The 23915-nt window shown below is 43.6% G+C and overlaps 1 protein-coding gene and 1 long non-coding RNA gene across 2 annotated transcripts in view; one reads left to right on the top strand and one right to left on the bottom strand.

Annotated features, from left to right (window-relative positions):
• The window catches only part of TCF20 (transcription factor 20), a 288990-nt gene that overhangs the window by 214592 nt on the left and 50483 nt on the right, over positions 1–23915 (bottom strand). The window contains exon 2 of the mRNA XM_053251694.1: positions 11201–11267. The gene's annotated coding sequence lies outside the window, so the exon portion shown is untranslated. The remainder of the gene's footprint in view (positions 1–11200; positions 11268–23915) is intronic.
• On the top strand, positions 7366–10707 carry LOC128325856 (uncharacterized). Its single transcript, XR_008307686.1, has 3 exons — positions 7366–7430; positions 10091–10149; positions 10272–10707. It is a non-coding gene; the product is annotated as an uncharacterized LOC128325856 (long non-coding RNA).

Here is a 23915-nt window from a genome sequence, read left to right as displayed (position 1 = left end):
GCTTTCTCTTCCTCCTAACTTTTTTTGTTCTTGGCAGAATCTGATGAACTTGCATACATGCTAGACTCTTCTGAGTATACGATTCCAAATTTCAGAGAAATGCCTCCAGTGGTTTCCATACAGGCATACATTGCAGTTTTACGGCCATCCCCCACCCACCCCTCTTTTTTACACCAAACTCATAACTCTTTTGTTTCTTAGAATGAAATGAAAATTACTTGCATGGTAGACCCTTGTGAGATCATTATACCATCCACATTTAGGCAGATAAGCCCCAGCCCCTGGTGGCGCAGTGGTAAAAACTGCCGCCCTGTAACCAGAAGGTTACAAGTTCGATCCTGACCAGGGGCTCAAGGTTGACTCAGCCTTCCATCCTTACGAGGTCGGTAAAATGAGTACCAGAATGTTGGGGGCAATATGCTAAAATCATTGTAAACCGCTTAGAGAGCTCCGACTATAGAGCGGTATATAAATGTAAGTGCTATTGCTATAAGTGCAGGAGTTTCTGTGTGTGCACACTTTAAAGTTGAGGTTTGAATTCTTGCCATTTAAATCACCACAGTGAGGGAGAATTAAAAAAAATAATAATAATCTGAACAGCAGTCCAAAGCCCTACCTCAGAACTCACGATGCTTCTCTCTCTGCGTTCTTGGGAGCAAGTCCCATTAACAGCAGTGCTTACATCTGAGTAAATATGGTTGGGAATGGGCTCTTATTTGTACAAATAAGTATGAGGGGCAGAAAATCATAATAGCAAAAATACTGAACTTGGTTAAAAAGGGAGGGCAATGAAGAAAGAAGAGAGGTGGCAAAATGGCAAAAGTGCATTCCGTTGCAAAGGGGCTGGGATGCATGTTTGGAAGTCAACCTTCCAGTACATCATCACCTATGCAGAAAATCACTCCTCCTTAAATCCAGACACTCTGATTTGTTTACACGTTTACTCATTGTGCAAGTTGTTCCACTGGCTCTTTCAAGGCAGAATATCTGACCAACAAAAAGAAACAGGTGTTTTATGACGATAGCGTATATTTCACATGAGATTGAGACAATGTTGTAAACAGAGGTGCATCTAAGTAATTTTGGAGCCTGGACCTAAAGGCTTTTGGAGGCCCCATCCACCCTCCCAAACAGTACTTTTAACATAACCACACCACCTAGGTCACACCAAACAGGATTTGGAGGCCGCCAGGGAGGTGTGGAGGTCCGGAAGTCCAGGGGTAAGATTGCCTCTGGTTATACAGACACCCTGCAAAATTGCTTATACCATGAGGGAATAAGCCACCACCTAGAAGGGCCCCCAGGTGAGCAACATTGATGCAAACTATCTGAGGATGCATTTTTGGCCATGCAACACTTCTGGGGTGCCAGGAAAACATATATATAAAAGAGTCTGAGGGGAAGTAACACAAAATCCTGTCTGAAAATGGATAAACAACATATCTGAGCATTGTACCACATCTTCTCAATACTGCATCTTCCACCTTAAGGCAACTCAGAGTTGTAGCTAAGTGAGCATGCTATTATGTATTTACTCTCTCATATACCTGATTTTATTATTTAAAATATGTATATACAGTTTCTCAACTTTAAAAGTTCACTAGGGGTCCACACAGCAAAAAATTCAAGAGGGTTCCCTCTCCCAGAGAGGCTCACTTAAAAAAAGAAAAAGAAAAGCACAGGTAGACCCCAGCACACAGCCACTGGAAAACATGCTGTGCTGGGATACATAGGGACAGTTGCTATCCCCCTGTTAAATATTAGAATTGTCACCTGAAAAGTGCCTCCTTACCCAGTTAGCAAGGAATCTGCAAATTGAGCACCTTGGACAGTGTTCTTTGTTGCTAGGCCTGGGACTCAGTGGCAGCTCCCACTGACTCCAAGTACGGCTCCCTAACTAATCATTTATTAGGCCTGTGTGAAGCTTTGGCCAAGCCAAATACCCTGCAAAGCTCCTTTAGCACTGCACAGAGGTGACCATTCCCACCATGCAATACTGCACTTTTTCTAGTGCCAGTGGGGCTCCTTTAAGGGAAATGGACCCCTTTCAATGTTACCCCAGCAACATCTTAGAAGGCACTGTGTGGAGCGCTTTCTCCATTTAGTTCTATGGGGAAAACTCTGGGATGGATGACACTTCCCAGAACTCCCTGCACACCTTCCAAGATAGTATTGGGGTTCAACAGGGCTCTCTTTCTCTCAAAGGGCCTCTAAGAAAAGTGCAGCACTGCACAGACCTCTGTGTGGTAAGAAATGGCTACTACACTGAATATCTTTTGCCAAAGTGCCCCCCCCCGCCACGTGAAAATAAACTGTGCATCTGAGTACCAGATCTGCTAAATGGGGATCTGCTAACTGAACATGCTATGTTCTATTTCCCCCCTCTTTCCAAATGCACCTTTTTGCTGAAAATTATCCATTTTGCTCTGGGGTATTCAGAGGTACTGGCTGGCTATAATGTTTATCACTGTTCTAGTACTTTGGACATTATTCTTTGGAGGGATGGACAACGGTCAGAGAAGAGACAGAATTTTAAGGGCCAGAAGCCCAGGGATGAAGAGTTACAAGCAGCAGTAGAGATGGGACACATAACCATAGCAACAAGAGAAAATTTAATATCTATGCACACAATTAATTTGGAAGCCATCCCTCAAAAAGTAGGTCCTCAGATTTCAGTTTAAGAAATACTTTCATTCAAGCTTCAAGATCTATACAAGAGATCAAGTACAACCAGTTGCAAAAACTCTCACACTAAGCTATAGGGTATCCTGAATTTTTGTACAGATATTAACTTCATACAATGCATACGAGAAGAGCTGGTCTTGTGGTAGCAAGCATGACCTGTCCCCTTAGCTAAGCAGGGTCTGCCCTAGTTGCATATGAATGGGAGACTTGATGTGTGAGAACTGTTAAGATATTCCCCTCAGGGGATGGAGCCCTCCCAGGCTTCTCCAAGATAGGGCTGAGAGAAATTCCTGCCTGCAACCTTGGAGAAGCTGCTGCCAGTCTGTGAAGACAATACTGAGCTAGATAGACCAATGGCAGCTTCCTATGTTCCTATATGCCCTAAACACAAGAAGACAGGAATTTTATTAAAACATACCTGAATCTGAAAAAATCCGGTAACTGAACATTATAAACAACTGAATTTACTACTGAGAGACCATTATTCACTCAGAATAAGAGCTTGGTCATTGGTAAGGGCTATTGGGGCTGATGTCAGACTTTGTTCAGGGCCATTATACTGATCCAAAAACTCTTGCTTACACTGGCAAGGAATTCTAGCAAGCTTTAGCCACTTCTCTTTGCAGCATCTTCCCTCATCCTGCTCTGGGTTTGCGTGTGTAGTGATCTGTAAATGCCACCCACCTCTTGAAATTTAAGATCATAACTTATTTCTTTTTCTTTGTAAACAGCTTGGAGAACCAATTTTGTTGAAAAGTGGAATTTGAATAACAACTATACCACTGTTTACTGTGCCAATCATTCATTGTCTTGGGTTTTTGTTTTGAGATTTGCACTTTCAAAGATGCAGAATATTTCTCCTAACCAGCTGAATATATATTTATTTTGAAATTTTTGGTATCCCTTTTTGCATACAGGTGAAACTCGGAAAACTAGAATATCGTGCAAAAGTCCATTAATTTCAGTAAGGCAAATTAAAAGGTGAAACTGATATATGAGACAGACGCATTACATGCAAAGCGAGATAAGTCAAGCCTTAATTTGTTATAATTGTGATGATCATGGCGTACAGCTCATGAAAACCCCAAATCCACAATCTCAGAAAATTAGAATATTACATGGAACCAAGAAGACAAGGATTGAAGAATAGAACAATATCGGACCTCTGAAAAGTATAAGCATGCATATGTATTCAGTACTTGGTTTGGGCCCCTTTTGCAGCAATTACTGCCTCAATGCAGAGTGGCATGGATGCTATCAGCCTGTGGCACTGATGAGGTATTATGGAAGACCAGGATGCTTCATTAGCGTCCTTCAGCAATTCTGCATTGTTTGGTCTCATGTCTCTCATCCTTCTCTTGGCAATGCCCCATAGATTCTCTATGGGGTCAGGTCAGGCGAGTTTGCTGGCCAATCAAGCACAGTATACTGTATACTTTTCAGAGGTCCGATATTGTTCTTTTCCTCAATCCTTGTCTTCTTGGTTCCATGTAATATTCTAATTTTCTGAGATTGTGGATTTGGGGTTTTCATGAGCTGTACGCCATGATCATCACAATTATAACAAATTAAGGCTTGACTTATCTCGCTTTGCATGTAATGCGTCTGTCTCATATATCAGTTTCACCTTTTAATTTGCATTACTGAAATTAATGGACTTTTGCACGATATTCTAATTTTCCGAGTTTCACCTGTAGATGCTTCTATCCTCCATGGGTAGCAATGACTCATGTAATACAATCAAGTGGACATATACAGCCAATCTAATACCACACAGCAAATGGAATGGCATTAGGTAACAAATGCACAATGACATGACATCTTCCTCACTGCAGAAAATCAAACTATGTGGCCCAATGCAGGCAATAAGAGGCCATGCAATAGACATTTTGTCTATTAATAGGACACCAAGGTCAAACTAAATGTGTCACTGGAAATGTGTGAATGCATTCCTGATATGTGAAGTTGTGGTTTTTTGCCCCAATATGCATCACTTTACACTTGCTTACATTGAACCACATCTGCCATTTTGTTGCCCAATTCCCCAGTTCGGAGAGATCCTTTTGGAGCTCCTCTCAATCTGTTGTGGATTTCACTACCCTAAATAGTTTGGTGTCATCTGCAAATTTGGCCACCTCGCTGCTTACCCCTACTTCTAGATCATTTATGAATAAATAAAAAGCACGTGTCCCAGTACAGATCCCTGGGGGACCCCACTACTTACTTCCCTCCATTTAGAGAACCGTCCATTTATTCCTACCCTCTGTTTCCTCTCCTTCAACCGGTTACCAATCCACACATGAACATGTCCCCTTATCCCATGACTGCTAAATTTTCTCAAAAGTCTTTGATAAGGAACTTTGTCAAAAGCTTTTTGAAAATCCAAATATATTATGTCAATTGAATCACCTTTATCCACACACAAGCTGACACTCTCAAAGAACTCCAAAAGGTTGGTAAGGCAAGATTTAGCTTTGCAGAAGCTATGCTGGTTCTCCCCACAGCAAAGCCTCTTCTTCAATGTTTGTTTCCCCAGAACAAACATTAAGCTAACCAGCCTGTAATTTCCCACATCTCCCTTGGATCCTTTTTTGAAAATCGGCGTTACATTGGCTACTTTCCAGTCTTCTGGTACAGAGCCTGATTGTAGGGATAAGTTATATATTCTTGCAAGGAGGTTGGCAATTTTACATTTGAGTTCTTGACTCTTGGGTGGATGCTTCTGGCCCTGGCGATTTGTTAATTTTGAATTTGTTCCGACTGTTTAGAACATCATCTCTCATCACCTCTATCTGACTCAGTTCTTTAGCCTTTGTCCCTGAGAAGCTCAGTTTAAACACAAGTATATGCTCAGTATCCTCTGCCATGAAGACAGATGCAAAGAACTCATTTAGCTTCTCTGCAATCTGCATATCCTCCTTAATAATCCCTTTCACTCCCTCATCATCTAACGGTCCAACCGTCTCCTTGTCAAGTTTCCTGCTTCTGATGTATTTAAAGAAGTTTTTGTTAATCCCCTTGATGCTTTTAGCTAAATGTTCCTCAAACTCTCTTTTCACATCCCTTATTGTCTCCTTGCATCTCTTTTACCAGAGTTTGTGTTCCTTTCTGTTCTCTTCATTTGGGCAGGACTTCCAATTTCTGAAATAAGTCTTTCCTCCCTTTATAGCTTCCTTGACTTTACTTGTAAGCCATGCTGGTATCCTTCCAGATTTGGTGGTACCTTTCCTCCTTTTTGGTATACATTCTAACTGGGCTTCTAGTATTGTGGTTTTAAATAAACTTTATACATTCTGGAGCAAAGTGACTCTTCTGATTTTCCCTTTCAGTTTTCTTTTCACCAAACTCCTCATTTTAGAGAAGTTTCCTCTTCTGAAATTCAAAGTGTCTATGTTAGACTTCCTTGGTTATTCTCTTCTCAGAAGTATGCTGAATTTGATCACACTATGGTCACTGTTACCTAAAGGTTCCATGACACTGACATCTCACACCAGGTCTTGGGTACCACTCAGGATTAAGTCCAAGGTCACCTTCTCTCAGTTTGATTCCATGACCAACTGTTCTAGGTCACAGTAATTCAACTCTTTGTCATTACCTGAATGTGAATTTACTCATTCTATGTGTGGGTAACTGAAGTCACCGATTATGACAACTCTGTCTCTCTTTGATGCCTCCCTGATTTCCTTCTGCGACTCCCAGTCACTGTCCGCATTTTGGTCAGAAGGGCGATAGCATGTGCCTAGTAACATATTTCCATTCAGGCCTTTTACTGTCACCCACAGAGTTTCTGTGGAGGACTCCGATCTTTCTAGGTTTACTATCTTGTTTGATTCTATAGCTTCTTTAACATATAGTGAAGATATAACATATCTTGTCACATAAAGATTTAACATATCTTGTCACATAAGTCCAGCCTGCTTCCAATACTATGGATTTTTTAAAAACTTGAAGTAGGTTGCTTTAAGATTGAAAATGCAGCTGCACAGTTCCATTAGCTTTGAAACAGCAGGTGCTCAGCTAGCTGATTTAGCAGCAGCCACTGAAAGTTGTTGGATATGATTTACTGAGTGCAGTTCCCTATACCCCTTGATGCCTCTTAAGGGAGATCAAAATAGGGTTGGAGGGAAATCACAGGATGGAGATGGAAACACAGGGAAAACCTCGGCAGAGGTTAGTAGATTAGTGAATTAACCATACTTCTACAATGCCAAAGTATTCCCAGATTTTTCAGAGATAAATGCGGAAAAGACAAGTGACATTAATCTGCACTTCCTTTTCTTGATACAAGCATTACATCAAGAAGGCCAGGAGACCCTGGCACAGAGGTGGATCTTATCTATGGGCTAAGTGGGCAGTGCTCTCCTTAAATTTCTCAGTCAGCCATGTTGTCTCTGCCTCCATTTCGGGTACCTGCTGCCTCCCTCTTTGTTCCCTGCTGCTCTTGCCTGTAGCCTGCTGTTTTAAGAGTTGTGAGGTGAGTGACAGTAGCACCAGCCCCAAAGAACAAATGAAAATACCCACATCTTTTAAAATATTAATATTAATAAGGTAGGAGCCAATTAGCACGCTCACTTTTGGTTTGCAAAGTGGGCAGTCCTAGGACTGCCCTATAAACCAATCAGAGAGAGGCTAGGCTGCTTGACTCCCCAGGCAGCCAGAGTGCTGAGAGGATGGGGAAATCTTTTTCTTTTAGCTACTCAAAAGAATCCAATCACCATTTTGGTTAGAGAGCAGGAAGACTGTTGGTAAGTCTGATCTTTTGCTGGCTTGGCTTCTTTGTTTGTGTTTGTTTGCAGAGAAAGAATGCAACCTCTGCTTTCTCTCCTGTGCTCTCTGATCTGATCTGTATGCAAAGCATTAGGGCCCATTCCCAACTTATTCTTGAATTCTCAACCAAATTGTTCTTGAATGTTTTTAAATGGTTTTAAACTGTGTTTAAAAAAAAAATATATTGTTTTAAGTTGATTCTTTTAAATGATTGTTTGTTAGGTTTGTTTTGTTTTGTTTTTTTGTTGTGCACCACCCAGAGGCTAATTCCATGCTAGGAATCATTAGGAAGGAGATTGAAAATAAAAATGCTAATATTATAATGCTCTTATACAATCTATGGTGTGGCCACATCAGGAGTACTGTGTACAGCTTTGGTCACTGTATCTTAAGAAGGATATTGTAGAACTGGAAAATGTGCAGAAGAAGGCAACCAAAATGATCATGGGCCTGGAGTACCTTCCTTATGAGGCTAGGCTACAGCATCTGGGGCTCTTTAACTTGGAAAAGAGGCAACTTAAGGGAGATATGATCGAGTTGCAGAGAGGGTGGACAGAAATAAATTTTCCTCCCTCTCTCACAATACTAGAACCAGGGGTCACCCCCATGAAACTGAATGTCGGGAAATTTAGGATTGACAAGTGGAAGTAATATTTCACACCACGCATAATTAATCTATGGAATTCTTTGCCATGGGATGTAGTGATGGCCACCAGGTTGGACGGCTTTAAAAGGGGCTTAGACAGATTCATAGTGGACTACTAGTCTGGTGGCTGTGAGCCATCTCCAGCCTCAAAGGCACAATGCCTCTCAATACCAGTTGCAGGGGAGCAACAGCAAGAGAGAGGGCATGCACATACCTCTTGCCTGTGGGCTCCCCAGAGGCATCTAGTAGGCCACTGTGTGAAACAGGATGCTGGACTAGATGGGCCTTGTGCCTGATCCAGCAGGGCTGTTCTTATGTTCTTATGGATAGGGTGGTGTAAAAATGTAATTAATAAATAAAATGGCATGCCATAAAACACTGGAATGAACAGCAAACTGTACAACTGAACTAATTACATTAACCCCTGCTAACTGGGCAAAGAGGTACCTTTTACCGTGGTGATTCTCTTTATTTAGCAGGGGGAGAGTAACTGGCCCTATCCACCCCCAGCACAGTACTTCCAAGGACTGTGGCTGGTTTCTTTCTTATGTTTCATTTTAGAATGTGAGCCCTTTGGGGACAGGGAGTCATCTTATTTATTTATTATTTCTCTGTGTAAACTGGCCTGAGCTATTTTTGGAAGGGCGGTATAGAAATAGAAATAATAATAATAATTATTATTATTCTAATTAATAATTAGAAACTGGCATAAGAAGCCAGAAAGTTATTTTAGGGTATATGCATGGATTTCTGAGTCGAAACTGCTTTTCAAATAATTGAAGTGGCTTTCCATGTGAGTGTGGTGTAGAGAAGAATTGGATTCTGTTGGAAGGGAAATAATTTTAAAAATCAATTTACTATACAGAGAGCTAACCAGGTTTTTCTCTGGATTGTGGCTAGTTTCTGTAACATTCATAAGTCAATTGGTGGAAATGATTAATTGGGCAAGGATTAAGGAAGTGATCTCTGTATAAAACATTTGGTGCTTGCTAGGATGGACACCCAGGCTAAGGGGTGGGCAGAGAGTGGCCCCCAGCTGTGTACCAGGCATGGAGTAGGGAGAGGGTGTCCCCATCCATCTTTGCTTCTCATGGTGTTTTCTAAGTTACAGGAGATGGTTCATACAGTAGTTGCAGCAAGCATCATTGAAAAACCTGTGGCTCTATGAGGAAAGTTATGCTGAGAGATAAGTGGCTTTCCTAGAGTTGCCCAGTGAGTTTCATGGCTGAATGGGGATTTGAACTTGGATTTCCCCAGTCTAGTCCAGCACACTAGCCACTGTACCACTCTTGCTCAGAATTCTTTCTTGTTGTTTTTTATTAGTAGTAGTATATTCATTTTTGAAATAAGGCAGACAGAGCTGTCCTGGTGACTTCAGAATGCATTTACTCTCCACAGAAGCAGCCTTTTATAGCTGGTCTGTGCTTTACTTGTGGCTTGTACATTTATTTTCCTGTTTGTGTGTGCTTGTGTTTTGATCCTGCCATGTTAGATACAAATCCACACATGACTATAGTCCTGTTAAGCACTATAAAGCAACTGATGTTTTCCATATTTCTCTTTATCTCTGCTGATGAACAATTGAGATTTGTGTGCTTTTGGGGGGGTGTGTGTGGGGGGGTATGTGTGTATGTAAACACTTTGCCAGTTATTGCTAAAGCACCCGCCTTGTCCTGGCTCCACCTCCATAGCTGCCCACAATTGGCTCCTCCTCTCACTACCTGTGCAACCCACCCACCCCACAGTCCCAGGAACCACCAGCCGCCAATGCCTTGGCACTGGATCAGCCTTAAACTGTTTGCTAACAGATTCCATGTGAATCTTTACATAGGCTCTTTGGAATCATTCCAAAGCCTTTTTCATTAAATTCAGCCAGAATCAGCAGCTCAGTTTTGACAGGCAGCCCAAAGGAAGGGAGCCAGCACACAAAGTCCTATGCTTAAAAGTTACGATACAAGTAGAAGAGTTTGATATATATTAGTTTTTTTCCAGCCCCTGAAGGAATTGCTATAGAAGCTGTAGAGCATGAGACTGAAAAACTGATCTACAAGGTGGGAAGAAAAGAGGCTTGTTGTATTTATGCCTTAGTGCGTACTGTAAAAAGTTGGTCTTAGAGAGGCTGATGCCTGTTTCAAAACATTTTGCTTTCTGCTTCCATCCATTGCAAATTCAGGTCTCATTCAGATATAAAAAGATATAATTGAAGAAGCAAGTGAAATGGTGACTTCAGAAAAGACTGAAAGATGAACTGAGAAGAATTTTAATTGGTTTTAAATCTTCTGCTTTCATATTTGCTGTGCTATTTAATATGCATGACTAATAAATATTTTAAATACAGGAGTCTTAAATTTCTGCATCCTCAGCTCTCACTTAAGCCAAACAGCCTCTTCACACATTGTACATTAGCAAACACATGTTTACCACCAGGTGTAAATGCAGCAAGAATGTGTAGCCAGTCTATGCAACATACATATGGCGGAAAGTACAAGTTTGTCAGGCATGCACACTGGGTTGTATCCAAACTCTGTTTTCTACTTGTGATCATACAATGGGGGGGCGGGTGTCACAAATTCTCTGGTCCCTTCCAGCCTTCACATGCTGTTCCTGAGGGTCCCCCACCCTCACGAGCAGATTTTAGGGATTCAGGAGGCTGAGAAGGGAAGATAGGATTGGTGAAAATTCCACATACTTACAGGGTTACAAGACAGCATGAGCAGGATACAACCCATCACATTTTTACTTGTACATGTTAAATGCAACACATGAAATGGCCCTTAAAGCTCGCCATGAATATCCACCATTCTTCTCAGCATTAATCTAGTAAAAGAAAGATCTACACACACCTTGTATGCACTGTTCCCTCTATGGCGTGTGCACGCTCACACGTTTTCTGATGTCCGCTCAGTTAATTTTAGATCCCACTCAGGTTGAATTAGAAAGGCCCCATTCTGAAAGCATGTGTGCACACAAGTACCTTGATATTGTCACCCAGAATAAAACCCATTCCACACAGAGATGAAAAGAATTAGAGGTACCACAGCTTGTATGACTAACATTCTATACAAAAATTCCATATTCCCTACAAAACGTATTTTTTCATACCTTTGTCCTCTGTAAAGAAGGGAAATGTCCTTTGTGGGTCATTGTCAAAACGGAACCAGAGAAGATACTAAAAAAGAAAAAAGAAATTATATAAGGTGGATTAAAATAAATCAATCAATTTTTATTAAATATATAACTAAGCATGAGCAGAAATCACATATTTCTTGTGATTTATAGCCTGTCTTTCAACAAGCCATGAACCCTGCCTCATAAGGTTGTGATATGAATAAAATGGGGTCATGCCCCATGTACACTGCATTCAGCTTCTTAAAAGGTAGGACAGCAACAAGTGTATACAAATTCAGTTTCATATTCCAGCTAATTGGATAGCCTTGGGCACATTATTAGAAGCCTTGCCTACCTCACAGGGTTGATTTGAGGATAAATGAGGTACAAATTGAGACGCACTTTGTACACTAAAATGCTATATAAATTGCAAATTTTAAAAGCCATGGAACCGAAAAAAATATCAAATCCAATATCCCCCTCATTCTACAAAAAACAAAAAGAGCTACAGCTCAGCCAAGATAAGAGAATGTCCCTTACATACTGAGACTATCACCGAAAGACAACAGCCAAATGCTGCACAACGAGGCTCAGTGTTACATGAATGGAGAATCCCTTCATTTATACAGTAGAGGAACAGATCCAGCTACATAAGAACTGCTTTTGCTGGATCTGACGAAGGGCTCCTCTAGTCCCACACTGTCTCCAATGGTGGTCAACCAAGAAACTCTCAAGCAGAGCAGGATGAAGCCATGTTATATGCCTCCAGCACACATGCTCTTCCAAAGTATATTGCCCTTGAACATGGATGGCCCTTGCATTTAGTAGTCATGATCAACAGCCACTGATTTACCAATGAAACCTTGCAGAAAATAATTTGTGACAGATAGATACCCACCTGATACAGCTACTGGGAGAGAGAAGCAAAGAGATTTATCTTCACCAGCTCCTGGCATTCACATTATACCTGGCTTATCCTCGTCTCCTTCCCCAGAGACAGAGCATTCTTGTTTTGAAGGTTTCAAGAAATATTTAAAAACCAGCCACCATCACTTAATTATCACATGGCTTAGAGGGCTTGGGAGGAGAACTGTTTTGTTTTTAAAATGTGATCAATATTGTTTCCCTTCCAAATCATATCGCCATCCAACCAACTTGTCAGCAAGTCAACAAGGGCTGACCTCCTTTGGCAGCTCTATTTAATGAGACTCTCTCTCTGTGTGTGTGTGTGTGTGTGTGTGTGTGTGAGTGAGAGAGAGAGAGAGAGAGAGAGAGAGTGTGCTTGCTGCTGTTTGCACTTTCTCTCCATCTCCCTTCTCCTTCTCTGACATGGGTTACACAGCATTAAATTCTACAGAAGCCAATCTAATTCTCTGTGTGCAAATCCCTTCACATTGCTCTGGCAGTGCATCTCAGCCTGGCATACCTACCACCATTCTCTTTCTGGATTCCACACACAGCTCTATCAATACCCTCTCATGCATGACCTGCAAGATCCCACTGCGCTGTTCTTGATTCTCTCCTGAACTCAGCCAGCTTCCTCTCCCTGGTGTAATAAGGTCACTGTGACAAGATCTGTTTCAAAACATTCCCTCCTGGGAATACTTCAGATCACCAGGCTAATTTCATTTGGCACCTAAACAGCAATTCAGAGGCATTAAGCTAGTGTATATAAACCAGTGTTTTGCCCAGACAAATGCAACCCTCTGCCTGGTTTATATTAAATGGGTCAACTCTATCCCCTTCCTACATCTCACTTATAACATAAGGCATTCATTTCCCCCTCAGAGATGCAGCAATTATTCTAGAAAAGGATCACTTCTCTACTGGCAGAAAAAACAGTCTGAGGCAGACACTCCCCTGGTTATTACAACCTCGTGGAACATTCCAGAAGAGTGAGATGGAAGGATGAATAGGAGCTTCTGCAGAATTACCCGTTTGGCTTCCTAACAGGTGTGATATGATGCACACTGTTCTCTCAGTAGGAATTTGCAGAGAATGTCTATGTCAGCCATTCAGATGCTTAACTAATGAAAGGTACTGGGCAAAGAAGTACTTTAATATGCTTCTTGTTAAATGGACAAATACAAACAATTAAGTTGTATACACTAATATAGCCAGCATGCCTGTTTAAAATTTTTCCACAAGAAATACAAGAATCATGTCACAGATACAGAGACTTTAATCAAGTCTCCTTACCTCAAGCACAGCCTCACACCATACCTCCCACAGATAGCAACCTGCAGCTCCTGCTGTCATTAAAGACACTAAGATATTAAACAAGAATTAAGCCCAGAGAAGCATGCAGTTAGGAATGCACAAATGGGGAAGTAGGAGGAGTGCCAGCAGAAAATGAGGCTTTCTCCCCTCTGAATTGCTCACAAGAGAGAAACAGCATTAAACAGGGCTACTGGTGCGACCTTTCTTTTAGGAAGCGCTAGAAAATCAAAAGGCACAGACCTCATGGAACTAGGCAAATCTCAGTACAAAGTGCAAGCAATTATGGGAGGCGTCAGTGCTTCTCTCACCCTTTCCAGCCCATGATTTGTGCCATGTTTCGACCCAAAAGCAACATAGCAACTTTGTCTCTTTGTGCTCTCCACGTGTAGTTCTCTCTCTAGCAGGATACTTGCAGAGATCACTGCACAGCACATGCCAACACTTTTGTGATGAATAGCAGTGCTGAGGAATCCTCACTAGCTTTCCACAAGTTAAGAGATTCTAAAAAGACTCTGGTTACCTGCATGTCCCTGTGCTTTCTATTTTTCTTTTCATTTTAATATCCATTTGGTTTCTATACAATCATCACTACCACTGTCTACAGTACTAGCTTCATTTAATCTCCCCTTTGGGGACAGGGATCCATCTTATTTGCATTATTTCTCTGTGTAAACCGCCCTGGGCCATTTTTAGAAGGGCAGTATAGAAATTGAATAAATAATCCTCTCTAATAAAACGCTTGGTGTCCGTCCGTGGACAGACACCAAGCGTGCGTTCATGCCTCGCCTGTTCTGGGCATGCACGGAGCGCATGCCCAGAACAGAGCAAGGGAGGCACGAACAACAGGACCCGGCAGCCATCTTGGGTGGCCAGAAGCGGCCGCCCCGAAGACGCTGGGTAAGCGGCAGCGGGGGACACTGGCCGAGGCGGCGGTGAAGCCGCCGCCTCGGCCAGAGGACGCGGCGCGGCCGAGGCGGCGGCGGAGCCATGGCCGCGGCCTGGCCGCGCCGCCGAAGCTGGGCGGGGAGAGGAGGCGGCGGGGGAAGCCGGGCATCTGGGAGTCCTTGGGGCCCTTGCCCGGCCAGGCAGACCAGCCGGGAATGTGAGGCGGGGGCGGCCCGGACCGGACCGGCAGCGGCGCCCCCAGAGTCCACCCGGCTGCTGATTGAGGGGGGAAGAGGCGGCGGGGGAAGCTGGCCAAGGCGGTGGCAGAGCCACCGCCGAGGCCTGGCGGCAATGCCGCCAGAGCCAGGAGGAAGGGCGAATTTGGGCCCCTTCCCTTCCTAGCGCCCGTTATTCAACGGGCTAAAATTTACTTGTAAATAATAATAAAACACTAAGGTCGTACGTGGCAAGCCCCACCCACACAGTGCATTACCAATCAGAGGTAACAGAACAGAAGCACCATGGTGATTGGGCAGTGGGGATTCCATATGAAGATAGGGAAGAGGATTGGATGGGGGCAAGTGAGTGAACGAGTGGCAGGGAGGAGTGAGTGAGCAAGTGGCAGGGAGGGGCTGAGCGAGTGAGCGGGTGGGGAGGGGTGAGCGAGCGAGCAGGGGGGAGATGTAGGCAGGTGAGGAAGCAGCAGGGAGGGGTGTGCGGTGTGGAGGGGGTGTGCAGTGGGGAGGGAACAAGTGAGTGGGCAAGCGGCAGGTAGGGGGCAAATGAGCGGATGAGTGGCGGGGAGGGGGCAAGCGGCAGCAAGGGGGTGAGTGAGCAAGCAAGTGAGCAGTGGGGAGGGGGTGGTTGAGAGTGGGTGACTGACACTGAGCAATAAAGCAGGAGCTGTAGTGGGGGGGCAAGGAAAGCAACAAAGTCCTAGCGCACAGATGCTCTATGTGGGTTCAGCTAGTACAGATTAATTTACTAGGTAAGTTAATCAGTACTTCAAACCTAAAGAGATGTCATTTTTGCACATCCAATCACTCTATTTGCATTAAGGGTGCACTTGACCCATTCAATCATTGTGTTGTAATGCAGCACAGCAAACACAAACCATGGGATCTTTTGAGATTCCCTGGAACAGCCCTATTCAAGAAATAAGAGCAACTGGAATGTTCCCCCGATTAATTGCCCCTGGTTCCTTGAGTCAGTGTGCTCCACTTAGTCTCCAGTGTCCCTCACTTGGTTTCCATGTTACTTGGACGCTGCTGCTCACACTTGCCATACCATCTGGCTGTGTCTTGCTCTGTAGGCCACCCTTGCTTCCAGGCCCTAGATCAGCTTTCCTGCCTGATCTGATCTGCATAGCCCTCCTTGCTACCACCTGGAGAACAGACGCCCTTGGGATCTATCCCTGCCTTCTAACCCCCTTGATTCTTTACTGCTGTTTGCTGCTTCCTGGTCCTTCAGTTGCGCCAGCGCTACAAGGATCCACTCACCACTAAAAGAAGGAATGAGGTTGTATGATAACTGCTGCACCCCAGTCTTGGATCCCTCTATCCCTGTTTCCCCTCTCTCTTAAATTCAATAGCCTGTTTCTCTGAGCCTCCTTTCTCTGGTCAGCCTGGAAGCTTCTTTAATTCAGATACCAAGCTAAATTTCCTTTTAGCAGTTATATGGTTAATCTTGTAACATATTTTTAGTAATAATATTACTTTAAGTGACTCTCTTACTCCATTGTACCCCTTACCCTCAAATAAAACCTTTGTTTTTTAACTTCAGCAATCTCTCCCTCAGTCCTTATTCCTGCCACCAAAGCTTTGCACAAAAATTATTCTGACATGGAATTGTTCCACTCTGACCTAACTTTCCCACACAAAGCCCAAACGCAATTTTGGGGTGTTCACCAATCACACCGGGGCAGTGCCATTAACATAATATAAATAACTGAATGGCTTGATGTGCCTTCTTCATCCCTGCTTACCGAGCCCACAAAACTCTCATTCGCTGAGGTTGTACTCACAACCTTGCTGGAGAAGGTGGGTGGGCTGTGGGGAATGCAGGAACTCAATTCCTTTCCCGCAGCAGCAGACAAGCGGCCACCATCCTCCCCTCTAGTGTGCTGCATTCCCACACGAGCAGTGGCACAGCAAAGGGAAACGCTGGGAGTGGGAAGACTTTCCCCCTCCCACATCCCAGGGTGCCCCGGGGCATGAGCGCAGCGGCTCTTTCCCTCCAACTTGCTGTCAGAAATGGCAACGGGCCAGGTGGGGTGGGGGGAACAGTTTAACCTGGCGGCGATCGCCCAGATGATTGCCAGCCAATGTTAAGTGAACCACAGTTTCACTTAACCTCAGCTAAATGCCAGATTTAAAAGTCGGGCTTGGTGTGGGTGCAGCACCGGCAGCAACCTCAGTCCCAGCGCTTCACATGTGCAGCCTAACCCAGTGAATTAGTGCAGGTGAAACAGGAACTACTCTATTACAATTTCATATTGTGTAGGCATATGTGAAAATACAACATAGTCCTAGGCACCAGAAAGCATTACTGTTCTAACTAAATAGGCCCTTTCATATTGTTTCCTACCTTTCTTACAAGGAGGGTGTTCTTGGGCCAGGACAATTAAATGCAATGAGGAGGTTTCAAGAAGGAGTTTTCCCAAGCCCTACTGAAGATGCCAGGGATTGAACCTGGGACCTTCTGCATGCAAAGCAGATGCTCTATCGCTGAGCTATGGTCCTAACCCCAAATACCTTACCTGCTGCCTGGTATCTTTCCTCTCTGCCTGTAGCCTGCTCCTCATTACTTGCCATTGGTTCCATCTCCGGACTGATTCTAAAGATCTTGGCTCCCCACAGTTATACTTCTTCCTCTGTGCTCTGGGTAAATATGAAACTGCCTTGTACCAAGTCAGACTACTGGTCCATCTAAATCAGGATTGTCTGCACTGATTGGCAACAGCTCTGCAGTGCTTCAGACAGGGGTCTTTCACGGCCCTACCTGGACCCAGGACCTTTACATGCAATGTATGTGCTTTACTGTTGAGCTACGGTCCACCCTCACAAATCCCACAGCTTCTAACTTTGGTTCATTCTTGACTTTTTTCATTAAAAGACTTCTCAGGTGCTGAGGGAGCTGGCCACAGCACATATTTTGTGTGCAAAAGATTCAGTCCCTGGCATCTCTAGTTTTAAAGAAAAGATCTTAGGGAGCAAGCCTGAAGCTTCAGAGAACTACTGCCAGTCAGCATGGGTCTAGATCAGGGCTGCTCAACTTTGGCCCTCCAGCTGTTTTTGGACTACAACTTCCATAATCCCCAGCCACAGCAGTCACTAGCCAGGGATTATGGGAATTGTAGGCCAACATCTGCAGGAGGGCTGAAGTTGAGCAGCCCTGGTCTAGATGGACCAACCACTTCCAGATCTCAATCTAATCTGTCTCAACAGACAGAAGCTGCCTATGGTTTGCTCATGATACCAATCCAGTCAGACTCAATAAATCATCTTTCCACAACTCAAAGGACTTGGAGATTGACACTCTCCATAAAGCCATTCAGTGGTGTGCACCCAGGTTGCAGTCTGCTCGTAAAAAGTAACTAAAGCAGACAAGGACAATCTTATCCTGAAGGCTGAAATTCTATTCTGGGATAATACCTCATGCTGAGATTATGCCAACACACATTGGGACCATTCACACAACCTACCAGGAGGGCAGGGGAAAAACTTTGCTCCCAACCTTGCTGTGCTTGATGGGAGCACAGAGTATGCTCCCACACGATCAGCACTGCTCTGTGCAGCACGGAGCAGGGTGGATCACTTTGAGGCTGGGACTAATTGTCCCAACCTCTGGGTATTCCACAGTATCTAGGTCTAGGCCCCCAGATCTAGGCCCCCAGCTCTGTGCAAGCACCGCACACTGACACATGATCCTGGCAGCTGGGTTAAGGGCATGCTTGCTCTCCTTCCCTACTTATAAAACTATATATATCTGTTTTAAATGGCAGAAGCTCTACGGGGGAAGCAATTAACTACTGCAGATGTTATCATTTCCTCCTAAAATTAGACTTTAAAATTTGTTTTCGATGCCTTCAAAATTTCCAGAAATTTTAAAACTTTGCTCTTGAAAAGGTCTACAAAATCGTAACAATTTTCTGCTTTCAGCTTTGCTGTAGCTTCCAGAAGCTTATATTTATATATGAACAAATTTCCAACTGTACTTTTCATTTTTGGTCTTCCAAGCAATCAGAGAGTGGAGTATCTGCTTCTAATCTCTTCTCAGAACACCCTATTAACTATAAAGCACCCTGCCAAATCTCAACACAGGCCAATCTCAAGCATCATTCAGGAATTCATGCAAAGGCAGAAATGTGTTTGGTGGTAAACTAACATTATATAACTGTTACATCAGGCCAATGTCTGGACCATTCTGGAATATGGTAAATGGATGCCATCAGGCAAAACCCATGGGTTGCTTTACTTGTTTTGTCAGCGGATGCTTTACTTGTTCTTTTGTCAGTGAATATATCCAACATATTAAAACACCCAATGTTTTTGTTGGTTTGCTTTTTGGTTAGCATAGCACACAGTAGCAGTAATTTAAAGGGTATTAAGAGCTTAGCCATAACCCAGTTCCAGAGACATGCTGGGTCTGGCTAATGATACGAATTTTAACAATTCAATAAGCAGCTGTGTTGTAACAAGTTATAAAGCCATGCAATACCATTTTAACTGCAACAGTGTGTTTGCATACTTGCCATCTGCAGTAAGTTCAGAGAGTCCATCCTACAAGACCAGTATCTCTCTGGTTCTACAGTTTCCTGCACACATGGAAATGCCTCCAGAGTAGACCACAAGGGCCTGTAACTGACAGAGACACTCAGCAGGCACCAGGAAAGGGGGCAACTGAGCAGCTGCTATCATGAGAGATGAGTCTGAACTGATGTAGGCAAAGAGAAAAATGCCATCCTAGAGGACAAGAGTCTGACACCCTTGATTAAAGCAAATCTCTAGGAAATGTTTCCTGACAGTGAAGTCTATTAAACTAGTGCATAGGTTCCCAAGGGAAGCAGTGGAAAACCCCTTCTCTCTGCTTATTTGAAGAGATGGAGTAAGCGATAAAGATAACAGTGCAGGATCCTAAATGAAGAGCAAAACAGTCCAATAGTTCTTCCTGTCTGCACAGATTTCTATTAGTAGGCTGCTGACTGTATCAGTACCAATTAACATTACAGTTTTTACAAAAAATGGAAAGTCCACCGTGAAGGGGACAAGTGGATTTTGTAATATATTATCTCATAAGTGCTCACATGCTAAAAGTTGTCAACAGTTTGCTTGTGCACATTTTTTTCAAGCGATCATGTGAACAGTTTGGAGGCAGCTCTGGAGAAAACAAGGCTCAGATCAGGGGGGACAGCAAACTTTTATTTTGTTTCCTAAAGAATAAAGAAAGAAAGCCAGCTAATAAACAAAAAGAAAAAAGTGGGGGACAAGGCAAATTTGTTAGGGCTAGTCTAGGGGTTGATTTCTGGCTGGTTAGGGGGTTGTTTCTGAAAGGTTTTAGTTTAACTTGTATCTAGAGAGTCAGTAGGTGGGGATTAGCTACAGGTGAGTCACACAGCTTGTGGGTGGGGACACACTCCTAAGGTAGTTCAGTTTCGAAGCAGCTCTTGAGAAGACAAGGCTCAGACCAAGGGAGCTTTGCTACATGGAGCTTTATGAACAGGAGTTTGCAAACCAATATCATAGTCAGCACTATCCCACTTTTGTAAGTTTCTTGGAGAATAGAAATTAAAACCTTTAATTAGCTGACAACTGCAGCTAAGACCTAGCTTTCAAGTAAACAAGCTCTATGCATTTTAAATAGCCAATCAAACCAGTTGTGAAGGTAGAATGCCAACAGGGAAGTGGGTGCTTCCCAGTATATTGCACAGAGCATTGCATGTATGACTATCTGCCTAAAGGGCAGAAGTCATGGGTGTGTGCTCAGTGCAAAGAGCTCCTGGCTCTCAGAGAACAAGTTCATTCCCATGAAGCCAAGGTGGCCAACCTGGAGAAGCTAAGGGAGGCAGAGAGGGATGTGTGGGAGACCTTCTGGGATGTGATAGAGGCATCCCACTCCCAGGCAGACAGCTCCTCTGCTGTCATGGAGAATGAAGGTCTCAGTGAAGGAGGACATTAATCTGAGGAAGAGGGGAATGTTCCCTTAGAAGGGACCACTTCTTTCATGATGCGCCCATATCCTCTTGCACAGAGAATACTCCTCCAGGGGTGTGGGAGCTCCTAGAAGTGGGAAATTTGATCATTAGGAGCATAGAGAGGTGGGTTTGTGACCTGCGTGTAGACTGCATGGTGACTTGCTTCCATGGTGTGAAGGTTGCTGATGTCACACAGCAGCTAGATAGGCTTAGACAGTGCTGGGGAGGAGTCAGCTGTTGTGGTGTATGTCAGCACCACAAATGTTGGGAAATGTAGTTGGGAGGTCTTAGAAGCAAACTTTAGGCTGCTAAGTAGCAGATTTAAGTCCAGGACCCCCAAGGTCATATTCTCAGAAATGCTATCTGTTCCACACCAAGGCTCAGCGGAACAGGCAGAGCTGAGGGGTCACAATGCGTGGATGAGACGGTAGTGCTGGGAGGAGGGGTTTAGATTTGTTAGGCAATGGAATACATTTTGGAACAAGATGAGCCTATACAAAAGAGACCGGTTCCACTTAAACCAAGATGGAACCAGACTGATGGCACTTAAAATAAAAAAGGTTAAAGAGCAGCTTTTAAAATGAACCCTGGGGAACAGCCGACAGGACCCAGGCAGTATCCAGTTTGGCAAATGCCATCCCTTAAAGTGTGAGGGTGTAAATGCTTCAAATAAACCAGAAAGGGATAGAGTAGAACCAGGTAAAGATCAGACAGAAGGATATGTTAGCTGGTCAGAGATCAAATGGCTATAAGAAAGATAGCACACACCAGGTAAAAGATTCAGTGTGTAGGTGCTTATATACCAATGCCAGAAGCCTCCAAGCAAAGATGGGAGAGCTGGAGTGCTTGGCTGGTCATGAAAACATAGATATAGTGGGCATAATGGAAACCTGGTGGAACGGTGAGAACCAGTGGGACTCCGTTATTCCTAGATACAATCTCTACAGAAAGGACAGGGAGGGGCAGACTAGGGGTGGAGTAGCACTGTGTATTAAAGAAGGGATAGAATCCAACAAGCTAGAAAACCTAGGAGGACCAGAGTCCTCCACAGAAACCCTGTGGGTGACAATACTGAAAGGAAATGTGTTACTAGGGACGTTCTTTTGCCCTCCAGATCCAAACACTGAGAGTGATTGGGAGTTGGAGAAGCAAATCAGAGAGGCATCAAAGACAGACAGAACTGTAATAAGGGATGACTTCAATTACCCTCACATTGACTGGGCAAATTCACGTGCGGGTATTGACAGGCCAAATTTTAAGACATGCTAAATTTTGAGAACAGTTGGTCGTGGAACCAACCAGAGAGAAAATCACCTTGGACTTAATACTGAGTGGTGCCCAGGACCTGGTGCAAGATGTCAGAGTTGTAGAACTATTGAGGAACAGTAACCACAGGGTGATCCAAACCAGTTTATATGTGAGTGGAGCACTGCCAAGGAAGTCCAACATAGATGTTTCTTCTTCAGAAGAAGAAATGTCTCAAAAACAAAGAAGCTGAATGAGAAAGTCAGGAGGGTCAAATCAATTCAGAAAGCATGGAACTTTCTGAATTAATAATAATAGAAGTTCAGTTGGAATCTATACCAAGAAGGAGGAAAGGTATTACCAAGTTCTGGAGGATGCCAGTGTGGCTAACAAGTAGAGTCAGGGAAGCTATACAAGGGAAGAAGACTTCTTTCAGAAGTCCTGCCCAAATGAAGAGAACAAAAAGGAACATAAACTCTGGCAAAAGAAATGCAAGGAGACAATAAGGAATGCAAAAAGAGTTTGAGGAGCATATAGCTAGAAGTGTCAAGGGGGGTAACAAAAACTTCTTTAAATATATCTGAAGCAGAAAACCTGCCAGGAAGGCAGTGGACCCTTAGATGATGAGGGTGTGAAAGGGATAATTAAGGAGGATAAAGAGATTGAAGAGAAATATTCCTCATAGGACACAATCCTAGGGTAGCCTGCATGACCCACTAGAGTATTGGGTTCAACACCTTTCCCCACGCTGCACAGCCAGCTACTTCTCCCCAGCAAGGGAGAATGATCTGTCCTCAGTAACTAGATGCCCTCCACTCCATATGTTCACAAAATACTACTGTCAGGACAGCCTAGCTGCCTATGCTGCTCTATTCCACTAGAAGGACAGTTACCATATACTGGCAAATATCTCAAGAGAAAGTGGAAAATTGGGAACATCATATGGACAAGTAACTGGGAAAACTGACCAAAGTCGTTAGGATGTAAATATTGAGGAAGCTGCACTATCTTGCATTAAACTATTGGTCCAATCAGCCCAATGTCAGCTACTCAGATTTTCTACAGGTTTCAGACAGGAGTCTCTCCCTGCTTCCTGAGATTATTGTGGGGAAGGCAAGGGGCAGGAATGAGTTAAGTGCTGTCAGCAGCAGTCATGGCACTGCTGTCCATTGATTAGTACTTTCTATGCTAGATAAACTGCCTATGGGTGACATTGTGTTTAGTGGGGAGCTACATACCTCCTAGGGATTTCTTGGGAATGGTGATCACAGTTACTGTGAATGTTATCCTTACAGTTTTAGTGTGCTGCCCACATGGCCATTGAGTATAGAACTTGCAGCATTAGTAGTGCAGCAGTATGTCCATCATATCAGGCCTGTAGGCTCAAGTTACTTTTGTTATGTTAGGGTACCATTAGTACAAAGAGCACTTTACTGAGTAACAACAAAATGACGTCCCTGCCCCAAGGAGCTCATAATCTAAAATTTAGCAGCAGGGGTTGCTGCAGAGGAAGGGGAGGAGAATGGAGGAGAGGGTAAGTAGGGGAAGAATAGGCATCCCAGCTGTATTGTGTTATGTCCTAGGGAAAACATTTTGCTAGCAATTTCAAGATCACCTCTAATTATGGTTCCAGAGAGATACAGTATAGAGATATCAATACTTGTTTTTCCTAAGCTACTTTGCATCTTCTTCAAATACTACTTATGCCCAAATGACCTGCACCGGGCACTGGGTGTGACCTCTGCTTTAGAGACAGTGGAGAGTGGGAAAAGAAATATGTGGGATGGGAATATGTTAAGTTGTGTGTTGAAATGTTTATGCTAATGTATTTTTGCATAAATATACCTGTTTTTATATATTCTTACATTATTGTGAGTCCAGTTGCTCTTTGTACCCTCAAGAACCCATGTGTTTAAAATACTGTGTGTGTCATGGGGTGTGTATGTGTACGTGTGTATGTAGGGGAATGACACTTAACTGGCAGTAGGGTGGGGGGCCTCCAAAATTAAGAGGCTCCAAAATTACCTAGGTGCACCTCTGACAGCAAGGGTTCCCAACCTGAGGCTTTCCAGCTGTTTTTGGACTACAATTTAGAACCAGATCATTATTATCATTATTATTACATTTATATCCCACTCTTCCTCCAAGGAGCCCAGAGCGGTGTAC

Source organism: Hemicordylus capensis, chromosome 5 (assembly GCF_027244095.1).
Source record: "Hemicordylus capensis ecotype Gifberg chromosome 5, rHemCap1.1.pri, whole genome shotgun sequence".
Classification (NCBI taxonomy): domain Eukaryota; kingdom Metazoa; phylum Chordata; class Lepidosauria; order Squamata; family Cordylidae; genus Hemicordylus; species Hemicordylus capensis.
Note: the sequence above shows the minus strand (reverse complement) of the source record. Positions and strands in the feature narration are given on the sequence as shown.